Below are 12,591 nucleotides of genomic sequence, written 5' to 3'. Positions count from 1 at the left end.
ACTAATGATTTGTTTGTTTGTTGTTAAACTCCTCACTCAATAATATTCCAGCTATATGACGCAGGTCTGTAAATAATTTACTCTGGACCAGACAATCCAGTGATTGACATCATGAGCATCGATCTGCGATGGGAATACGATGACATGCTTCAATCAAGAGTGCGAACCTGACCACCTGATCCCGTCAAGCCAGATACGGGAGCACGGGTGCCCCAGTCGTCTAAGGCGCCGCGATTCGTTGTGCAGAATTGCATCCCTTGGGCACGCGAGAAACCTATGATTGTGGGTTCGAATCCCGGTTCACCCCGATTATGTTTCTAGGTTTGTCAGCACCATACCCGTGCTTGTGGGTTTCACCGAAGTGGTAAACGTCTGAGACCTGCATCACTCCCACATTAATCTGACACGCCGTGATATAACTGTTTAAAGCGGCGTTAAACCCTAATCACTCACTCCCAATTCTAACTCGGATCTTCGCAGAACTGACGAGGACGGGATGGTTACATCCTGGCTGATGATGTGTCATCGCACCTCCACGGCGTGGATCGTAAAACAACATATACTCACTCATTATGGCTGAACGACTGGGCAACCGTCTATATATACTTGTAGAACAGTGTCCAATAGGCATCAAGAATCTGTCAGATGTATCTGATTTTGAGTACCGTTTGATCAATAAGCACTCTTCTTAAATATATCTTCTAAAATCTTCTATTGTTCTATTGTTCTAATAACCCTGGACCGTTCCGCTGCGATTTTCTCCTTTAGGAAGTGACGTCACCATCTCAATCTGTCAGTAACTTCCCACCGAGAGCACATCGCATCTTGGTGGTACGTGATTTGTACGGAAGTCTTTTAGGGCCATTTGTTTTTTCCCCTTTTTTCAAGATAGTAAGTTGAACTTTCAAGATGCTAAAATGAAATTTCAAGATACATACTGAAGTGCAATTTCAAGATAATAAGTTGAGATGTTAAGATTATAACCTCAAGGTTTTCGTAGATTTGACTTGCTTTCAACAGAAACAAAGATATGGTGGCGAGTGTGTTCATGGTTCTTACCATCATAAGATGGATATATGATATACTGTATAATCGAAGTCGTTAAACTGAATAAGCAATATTCGCTCTTGAAACCATGTCTACAGTAGATCGTACAAAATACAATGATGATATACCAGTAACAGTTTGTAGAGGTCAACTGACGCATTGTATACACGTCCAACTCGTCGGTACTTGCAGCACTGTGGATAACCAACCTCGTGAAGTAAATTCAAACGCCAGTAGACTTCAAGGGAGACAACTGCAAATGGAAAACTGGCACGGTTGATTGATGTGAGGACGTTATTAGTTACGATTCCATCCGTTAATGCGCTTTATGTTCACGTGGTTGAATACAAGGAAGTGTTAAGTGCTTTGTTTTAGGCCTCTCATTGGTCGCTTTATGTTCACGTGGTTGAATACAAGGAAGTGTTAAGTGCTTTGTTTAAGGCCTCTCATTGGTCACAGTCTCACTCGCGATGTCGTCATTTCGACGAGACGCGTGAGAAGGACTGAGAATTAGGCCGACTGAAAACCGTACACCTCATCATTTTAAAGAAGCGGGAGGGACAATTATTCTTCCAATCAATAACAAACACATCAAATTGTGTCAACCTCCTCAAACCTTCAATATATATATATATATATATATATATATATATATATATATATATATATATATATGTGTGTGAGTGTGTGTGTGTGTGTGTGTGTGTGTGTGCATGCGTGTAAGAGGTGTGTGTGCATGCGTGTAAGAGGTATTACCCTCACTCCAGTATTAAGTAAACTGTTTGAAAGACTTCTGCTGAATAGAATTGAAGAGTGGGCAAACAAATCTAAGGGCTTCCCCCATGCCCTGTTTACATTAATGGAAAGCATAGCGTATTATAACGAAAGACAGTCTCCAGTTTACTGCGCTTTTCTCGACAACGAAAAAGCTTTTGACAGAGTCTGGCTTAATGGTCTTTTCTTCAAACTGTATAACTTTGGTATTAATGGAAAATTATGGCGACTTTTACGCACAATATATACCTCAATGCAATCATGTGTAAGCATTGGAGGTTTTACCTCAAATGTGTTTCATGTTAAGCAAGGTGTTGGTCAAGGTCGCGTTTTATCGGCATGGTTTTTTACTCTATATATTAACGACTTGTTGTATTCACTTGATGATTTAGGGCGTGGCTTGTGTCTTCCATGGGGTAATACACCCGGCATCCTATTAGCAGACGATACTACGCTGTTGAGCAGCTCCCCTGACGGACTGCAATGTCTACTGAATAATATATACACCTTTGCTAATAGATGGCATTTGAAATTATAATGCCAGTAAAAGTGCATTTCTACTGTTTGGGAATATTCGCAAATCTGTCTGTCAATGTGTCTACATTGGTTCACAAGTACTTCCTAAAAAGGAAAATGTAACTTATGCTGGATTGCTTCTAAGTACATCAAAGAAAACCTTAGAACGTACCCATCTAATATGTGAAAAACTCAGAATGTTAGTCAATATAAATTATAATCATGGACTATACTTTGGTGGCTTAAATCCTATCCCAGCTGTTCGTATATGGGAAAGGGTAATTTTACCATGTGGACTATTTGCTTGTAGTCTATGGGGTAAACTGTCACCGAAGGAATATGAAATGCTTGAAATTATTCAACGTTATTTTTGTAAAAAGATTCAAGGACTGTCTAGACGCACTCCTTCCGTCGTCACCAGAGATTGTCTGGGTTTAATTTCTCTCCAGGCGTACATTGATCAACGAGCTCTCTTATTTCTGGGAAGACTATGTAATAGTGACATTAACTTTGCATTTAAAAGACTATTTCAGCACAGACTTGTTCAGTATGAACTCGATACAATTAAAGAAAAAGATGATAAATGTAAAATGTCACCCGTATACCACATGCTTTCACTTGTAAACAAGTATGAACTCAATAATGACATAAACACATATACCATTTATTCTCATTTCCCCTCAAAACATGCATGGGCGAGTCGAGTTAAAGAAAAAAATAAGCGTATGTGACCATAACATAATTCATGCAGAGATTCATTCAAGAGAAAACCTAAAACGATACTCTCTTATACGATCACCTAAGGTACACAGACTTTGGTTACTAACAATTGAAAGGCCGGAACACTTCTATGATTTAGCATATTTATTATGCCTTAGCACCTACAGTATACAATCTGATGAATGTTTATGCGGCACATTTGCTTTTGATATTATCAAACATGTGTTTATGTATTGTAAAAAGACTCAACAACAAAGAAATATTCTTGTTGAGTCTATTATTGATTTACTAGATGTGACAACTTTCTCTAGTATCTGGAACGATGATGACGATACCTTTCTGTCCTTTTTACTTGGCGGTTTGCCAACAGAAAGTACTATGGCAATTGAATACAATCTATGGGCAAATATAATGCTTCGTGTATGTAAAACTGTTAAAATGTGGAAAAACCTCTTAAGAAACATTATTTGATAACGATGTGAAACTGTCTGTACATACAATATATCAGCTGTTATATGTATACATTTATATCTCATATCAATGTATCTTCATCAACTGGAGGAAATAAAGATGATCTATCTATCTATCGTGGTTGAATACAAGGAAGTGTTAAGTGCTTTGTTTTAGGCCTCTCATTGGTCGCTTTATGTTCACGTGGTTGAATACAAGGAAGTGTTAAGTGCTTTGTTTAAGGCCTCTCATTGGTCACAGTCTCACTCGCGATGTCGTCATTTCGACGAGACGCGTGAGAAGGACTGAGAATTAGGCCAACTGAAAACCGTACACCTCATCATTTTAAAGAAGCGGGAGGGACAATTATTCTTCCAATCAATAACAAACACATCAAATTGTGTCAACCTCCTCAAACCTTCAAGATATATATATATATATATATGTGTGTGTGTGTGTGTGTGTGTGTGTGTGTGTGTGTGTGTGTGTGTGTGTGTGTGTGCATGCGTGTAAGACACTTTTACTTTGGAAACAACGGCGAGTGTTTCTCTTTTGTGTTTTTTTTCAACCAATGAAGAAAACCAAACTATTGTTTTAGCTTTAATTACGCGTAGTTAACATAAAATGATTCAGGTAACGTGAATATCACATTAACACAAATATATGATTACACGGTGTAACAGTTATGCCATGCTGAATGAAAAGACGTTTTCTGCAATCGTAGTTACTTTTCATATCTTTTCTTCATAAAACATACGTCCTGTATTCATCATAAGAGTGTGTATATGGTCATACTAGGAGAGTGCACTTTCTTAATGCAGATTTGTTGTCCTTCCGTTATATTGCAGATGTTCTCTCATGCTGACTGACACGTCAATCTCACAATACGTGTGTATGTGGCAATAGTTAAACCATGTACTGCATATACCCGGCACCTCACCAACAGATTAGGAGGGGGCTGGTTAGGGGTCGGTCGTGTGGTGGAGGTGGAGAGGGTTGGGGTGAGATGTGGGTGCCATTCATGGCCACTTGTTATCACTTTTGTTGATGTCCTGTGGGATGATGATGATGATATAGATGGTGTCATAACATTTTGACACGGGTCGACGCTATAAAGGGCTTCACACGTTGTACCAATGTGGGGGGTCGAACCTCGGTCTTCGTCGTGACGCGCAAACGCTATGACCACTAACCTACCACATGTTTAAATACCGACTCTCTCCTGTGGTGTCGCCGTTAGAGTGAGGTCTGTTTATTTATGTTCATGACCTGTACATTATGGTTAATAATTATCCTTTTCTGTTGCCAGGTGTTGGCAGTCTTGCTGCAAGACAAAAGTCGTCACAGTGACGAGTATGGTTCTGGACCACAAAGCGTGGATGGTACCTGGTATATGCATATCTTACAGTAAAATGTCACAGACAGTGTTGGCGATTGTCGTGCTTCTGAAATACTATGGATCAAGGCTAGTGACACTACTGGGTTTTTGAAGTAAATTTTCAATGCGAGAGTAAATGCTTCGGCTTGTGCCAGGGGAAGCCACATTGTGTGTTTGTTGTCTGTATCTAGCTTGACGAGGTTTTGGAAGAGAATTGTAGACTTACTTGCGAAATTGAAATTGTATGAGAGACCGGGTCTCCGGGTGACTTACTCTCCCCGGACCGTCTCCCTGTGTAAAGGGCGTGGGGGGGCTGGAGAGCAGCATACCGAGTGGTCGAGGTCCTCTGTCGGGGAATCTCGGGGGACGTGCATACAGTGGCTGGCTTTTACTAAATCCGGAGAAACCGACATCTGAATCCGGTAGTGATTTAATGAAACATGCCGGCCAATTATCAGAAATAATTAATGCCAATCGATCGACTCGTTCGTCGATACAGATCAGCGTCCGAAATCCTGAAGCTTTTGTGGTAATCAGCTGTTGCTTTCAATTTGCCGTTGGCAATTAATAAGATTGTTAGGCCAACACGAAGTTATTTCCTGTTGTATAGAAAAGGTTCACACTTTTGTACATTATTCTTAACATAGTGAAATACGTTCTTATGCTGTGGTACGTTTCGGGCAAAATAAGACACAAACAACTTCAAGATTGTTCGCCATCCAAATTTATCAGAGACAATATTTTATGGTCTCTGATTTTATGTACATTTAATTTCACACACACGCACGCACGCACGCACGCACGCACGCACGCACGCACGGACGGACGGACGGACGGACGGACGCGCGCGCACACACACACACACACACACACACACACACACACACACACACACACACACACACATCATTACATACAACATTTTTTTCCAAAAGAAACCAGCCCGCTACAAGAACGCTACATCCAACTGCGCCACCTACGTGAAAGGACGAGACACAGCCACCTAAACCGCATCCCAAATACCCGGACTGCGCAGAATCTCCGACCAGACCGTACGAAACCGTTTAAGAGCAGCAGGTCTACGAGAATGGCGTCCTGTTCGACGCGTCATTATAAGTCGACAACAACGTCAACAACGACTGCATTGGTGTCGTCAACACAGGGTATGGCCTCAACTGCGATGGAGAGATGTCTGGTTCAGCGGCTAATCAAGATTTCTTCTCTGTCGAGGGGATGGAAGAGCGCGGGGAGAACGTTACGCCGGAAACTGCGTACAGGAAGTGGACAGGTTTGGTGGGGGTAGCGTTATTATGTGGGAAGCTATCTCTCATCATGGCAGGACATGCATGTTTGGTCCATATCCAGGGCAATCTTACGGCTCAACGATACATCAACGACATTCTCCTACCACACGTCCTCCCAATTGCAGCCAACGGCAACGGTGTATTCAAGCAGGACAACGCTCGACCGCATACAGCACGGATCACACGTTGATGTTCTCCCCTGGCCCTCCAGATTCCCGGATTTGAACCCGACAGAGCATCCGTGGGATGAATTGGCTATAGACGGCTACGCCGACGTCAACCACAATCCCAGACGTTACAGCAGTTGGCTTTTGCGTTGCAGGCCGAGTGGGATACCATTCCCCAGGGGACATACGCGTTATTGATGATATCTGACCTTCACCTTGGACTTTACCTATGTACCGATAACTGAAATGACTACAATCACCAAGTGTTTTCTCCACAACATTTTGGCTCAATACCTTGCACGGTTCCTGGTATAAATGTATTTTCCTACCTCACACAAATCTGACTTTGCGTTTCTTTTTTTTGAAGAGTATATACATATATGTCTGTTAGGCGCGGATACAAGAATCGAGAATGTTATTGTACAATAACGCAAACGTTAGACATGGTACAAAAAGAGGACATGGATGTCGCACAGTGTCAAGAATATGGTTATAAATACAAAACATAAATGCATGAAAGCATTTTATTTCTATTTTTTTAATAAAAGCTACTTGACGGTGGCCTGTAAACAATGACAGACAATCCAGTAATTGACATTATGAGCATCGATCTATGCAATTGGGATACGGTGAGGTGCATCAACCAAGTCGGCGAGTCTGACCACCCGATTAGTCGACTCTTACAACAAGCATGAGCTGCTGAAGACCCTATTCTAACCCGGATCTTCTCGGGTAATAGGAAAACATGATGGAAATAAAATAAAAGGTACACAACCCTTCCGAAACATATGATTATACAAATTCTAAAATTATTTGCAATGTGTAATATACATCAGTGTATATTTGCAAGATACGAGGGGTGTTCATTAAAGATTTCCCGTAAACCACTTAGGTTTATCATATTTGGTTGAAATTTCACATGTGTAACGATACATGTATCTATGGGTTATGTCTGAATTTGCAGCACCGAACTATTAATCTTACCACTTTTACAGGTGTTATGATCGAGTAGGGTGTCACAATGGAGCCAGTAGAATACCGAGCAGTGATTAGGTTTTTATATTTGAAAGGTCGCACACAAAAAGAAACTTTCGATGAAATGAAAGCAACTTATGGGGAAGATGCCCCATCATATGACGTTGTTAAACACTGGCATCGTCAGTTCAAGTGTGGTCGGACATCTGTGGAAACAGCTGGCATTCCTGGTCGCCCCCATTCAGCCATTGATGAGGACACTAACCATCAAGTGGAGACCGCCATTTTGGCAGACCGACGTTTAACTGTTCGCCAGTTAGCACAAGATGTCAAGAGCAGTGTAGGGTCTGTGGAAAAAATCATCCATGACAATTTGAACATGCATAAGGTGTCTGCATGATGGATTCCCAGGTTGCTCACACCTTTCCAAAAGCAGGAACGAGTCAATTGCTCAAAGGATCTTTTGGACATGTGCCAAAAAAAACAGGCAAATTTTTTTGACAGACTTATCATACAGGATGAAACACGGGTCCATCACTATGATCCTGAGACTAAAGTTCAGTCGATGCAATGGAAGCATGTGGAATCACCACCCCCAAAGAAGGCACGTGTCCAACCCTTTGCAGGCAAGGTCATGCTCACGGTGTTTTGGGACCAGCTCGGAGTAGTGATAATGGATTTCTTGGCAAAGGGTACCACAATTACAGGAGCTTATTATGCTTCACTGCTGCGGAAATTACAGGACGCTATCAAGCTTAAGGGGCGTGGCATGCTGACCAAGGGTGTCCGTCTCCTGCAAGACAATGCTCCAGTACACAACTCCCATGTTGCCCAGGCAGAAGCGCGGTCCTGTGGCTATGAAATCCTTCCACATCCTCCTTACTCTCCTGACCTTGCACCATCTGACTTCCACCTCTTTCCAACCATGAAGTCATTTTTGAAGGTAAAACGTTTCATAGATGATGAAACACTGATTTCTGAAGTCAAGTCCTGGTTTGAGATGCAAAATGAGGGCTTTTACAAGCGAGGTCTCCATTTTTGCATAAAACGATGGGAGAAGTGTGTAACTCTTGGTGGTTCCTATGTGGAGAAAGACTAATACCTATGACAAGTTCCATTCCACTAGGTCCATCGGAAGTGGGTCAGGGGAAATCCTAAACGAACACCCCTCGTAGTTGTATCTGATTATGATTAATGCACAGACGTAAATAACTGATACAGAATTATCCAATTTTCGCTATTACTTCGTCAATGAAACATAATTCTGGCAACAAAACCAGAAATTCTTTCAGGGGTGCCACCATTGTTTTTTTTAAGAGGGTGGTTTGGTCAATCTGAAACGGATGTTCTTGAAATAACATTTCAGCAGAAACATATGTATTGGGGGTGCGGAGAGGGATATGCGTGTTGATTTAGTCCGGCATTACCCTACGGTCCCTGCTGTGTGGCAGTGAACCAAGATGTTTTGACCACTGACAATTATCGTTTATTTTCATGTCAGCCTATTGCTCGTGTAAATTCCATCCACGTGTGCGTGTGCCACGGAAGGCTGCACGTGCTGACGAGCAAAGTCAAAAGAGCCAATCATTGAGCGGCGATCTAATAATCGACCTGAAGAAATCGATATTTATGCGCAAATGATTTTTTATTATTCATGAAGATGCGCTGACATTGTTTCAAGATAAACAGTCAGATTTGCTCTGAACCAGAAGCCAAGATACAGAAAGACGCTATCATTTCATGATGTCCTAAAAATTAAATTCTTGTCCTTTCTCTTTAAGTACATGGTTTGTTTGTTTGTTTGTTGTTCAACGCCGCACACAGCAATATTCCAGCTATATGATGTTGTCAATCTTACACAGAGCGTCTTTCACTGTGGTAAACTGGCTCCATGTTGGTTGGTATGGTAGCAATTTCCTGGACGAGAGTTTCTTGCCGCAAAGAACAGTATATATATGCTTCAATAAATAATAGATTTAGTTACAATGAAAACATTTACATTGCATGTAATGCCATATATATGCGCACGCCGAAACGTTTTTATAACACGATTCCGCCTTGATAAAATATTCTAATCTAATCTAAATCTAATAAAAACATAATCGTTTGCTGGATACGTTCTTACCTACGAGATACTGGTTAAACGCCGCCCGAACTGAAGCAGGTCTAGACTTGTACCACTTGACCCATGAGCATGGGTTGGTTGGTTTGTTGTTTAACGACGCACTCAGCAATATTCCAGCTATGCGACAGTGGTCTGTAAATAATCGAGTCTAGACCTGACAATCCAGTGATTAATATCATGAGAATCGATCCACGCAATTGGGATCGATGACATGCATCAACCAAGTCAGCAAGCCTGACCACCCGATCCCGTTAGTCTCCTCTTATGACAAGCACAGTCGCCTTTTACAGCAAGCATGGGTTGCTGAAGACCTATTCTACCCTGGATCTTCACAGGTCCCATGAGCATGGGAACGCAAACCCAGAACACACGATCATGGCGAATCATTGATTTGAACCCATGAACACAGGCTTCTGGTACGCCTAAGGGACGCAACTCTACATGTCACACTGCTACATGCATATCATCGCCGTTTTGTTGAAACTTCATGCACTATAGATTCCATGAAGTATATGGTATTGGCCTTATTATAAATATATTTCACGGGCGGATATTCAGAGAGGACGAGCATGTGTGAATTCATTACTGTCATGTTGATTCAAGACCAACACGTTCTTTAGTTCACTAACTTAATGATTCCTAGTTTTATCCGTAGTTTACTCCAACATGGCGGCCATAAGCTCAGTCACGCAGCACGTCTTGGACAAGGGGAGGCAACTCCCAACGCAGAGGCGTCGCTTACAATACAATTACGGTTGAATTTGGGTCGGGTGAATTCGCGCGAGGGATGTTTATAGTGCCCGATCAACCCATCCCTTCATATTTGGATATTTAAAAAATACAAATTGTCGATGAATGCACATTGCAACAAGGCAATTTGACGGGAGTTGGTATTTAGAATAACTGAAGAATCGAAATAAGAAACACATAGATTACTGTAGTATTAGTCTCTTAGACCGACACGGGAACGAAAACATCCCAAAACTATAAAGCAAGTCTATAATATGTTTGCAAGTTAATATTTCTCCATTGTCTTCAAATGAAGCTTTCCCCTTGTCCCAGGAGGCGACTAAAGGGATCGGGTCGTCAGGCTCGCTGACTTGGTTGATGCATGTCATCGTATCCAAGTTGCGTGGATCCAGGCTCATGATGTCAATCACTTGATTGTCTGGTCCAGACTCGATAATAAAGTGCGGCATTAAACAACAAACAAACAACAAATCTATTACATGATAAAAAAAACCTAACGGGGAAAATTGTTTCAAAAAAATCATTTGAGACTGAAGGTGAGTCTATGTTAGTCTCTACAAGGAACCTTGCACGTCGCGATTCACATGTCAGTGGACCTCTTCCAGGCGTATTTCAGGCACAGTTTCTACGTCGTTGGATATAATCCTGCATCAGCTTGGAGTGTCTGTGATAACCATCATTAGTGTATCCTGGTTATTCCTGAATGTCCAGATAAATTGTGAAAACATTTTCTTAAGATAGCATTAGGAAGGAACGGGTCGGTGATCGTACCCTGACCCCAATCGCCGCATGATCTTCGGTATGCTGACCTTCAAGTGACCTTGAAACCCCCGTGGCGCTGAGACATTAACGAACCGTGACGTCTCCCGACTTGTTCGCAAAATGTTAGTTTCTCTTGTTTCGGACCGAAATGGTTCTTTTGTAAAACGTTTCTCAAACACAAAACGCACTAAAGGTGTATGTGACCTTGGACACTACGAAGAATACATGGCAACCGCTAAGACCGCATTCATAACGTAGAACCAGTCAAAATGAGACACTCTTCTCTCCTATTATTTCTGAATGTCAAATTTCAAAATGATACATGTACATCCAAAAATGGCTACGTAATGTGCAAACACTTCTGTCAGCAAATTTCAGAGACATCCTTGGTAAGATCGTATACAAAAACTTCTAGCCACGTAGATATTCAGAGGAGATATAGAAAATACAGTCAATCTAGACACACAGGATCACGTTTGGGACCAGTGTCAGAGCAGGGTAGAAGCGTAATATACGCCCCCAAAACGCACGAAAAGTGTTGCCCAGTATATATACCACAAACGCACTGCATATCAGATGTAACGCTTTCTTGAAGTTCAGCACGAGAAAACTGGAAAAGTTTTTTAATTTTATTTAGATTAGAGATTAACACCGACCAAACAAAGGTCATTTTAGTGAAAGTCGTGCATATTCATGGCCCAAACCGCCTCGAAGGGTGCTTTGGTCCACAAATATGCATACGTTTCGCTAAAAGGTCCTGTGAACCATTTGAAAATTAGAAATGTTTGTCTTCGAAAACAATTGCACGCAGTAAGAACTGTTTGTAATCGACGGAACCACAAACCTCCTCCGTGCATGTGACCTGTGAAGATCCGGGTTAGAATAGGTCTTCAGCAACCCATTCTTGTCGTAAAAACCGCCTTTGCTTGTCGTAAGAGGCAACCAACAGGGTCGGGTGGTCAGGCTCGCTGATTATGACGGTTGGTGGTTGATGATGCATGTCATCGTATCCCAAATGCGTGGATCCATGCTCATGATGTCAATCACTGGATTGTCTGGTCCGGATTCGATTATTTACAGACCGCCGTCATAGAGCTGGAATAGTGCTGAGTGCTGCGTTAAACAACCAACAAACACGCACACCTCCGTGTGTCTTTTAATGTGACTAACAGGATCGGGTGTTGTCATGAGGTAATTCATTGCTTTGTCTGGTCCGGACTCGATTATTTACAGACCGCCGTCATATGTATAGCTGGAATGTTGCCGAGTGCGGCGTCAAACAACAAATAAACAAACCTTGCTTGTGAATTGTACAACTCTTATAAAGGTTAACGCTCTTTTCTCTGTTTGTTGTTTAACGCCGCACTCGGCAATATTCCAGCTCTATGACGGCGGTCTGTAAACAATCGAGTCTGGACCAGACAATCCAGTGATTGACACCATGAGCATTGATCCACGCATTTGGGACCGATGACTTGCATCAACCAAGTCAGCGAGCCTGACCACCCGATCCCGTTAGTCGCCTCTTTCGACAAGCATATAGTCGCCTTTTACGGCATGCATGGGTTGCTGAAGACCTATTCTACCCCGGATCTTCACGGGTCGAACACTCCTTAGAATTAC

This window comes from Haliotis cracherodii, unplaced genomic scaffold (genome assembly GCF_022045235.1).
Source record: "Haliotis cracherodii isolate W230 unplaced genomic scaffold, xgHalCrac1.p SCAF_4, whole genome shotgun sequence".
Classification (NCBI taxonomy): domain Eukaryota; kingdom Metazoa; phylum Mollusca; class Gastropoda; order Lepetellida; family Haliotidae; genus Haliotis; species Haliotis cracherodii.
The sequence above is the reverse complement of the archived record's forward strand: the minus strand, read 5'-3'. Positions refer to the sequence as shown.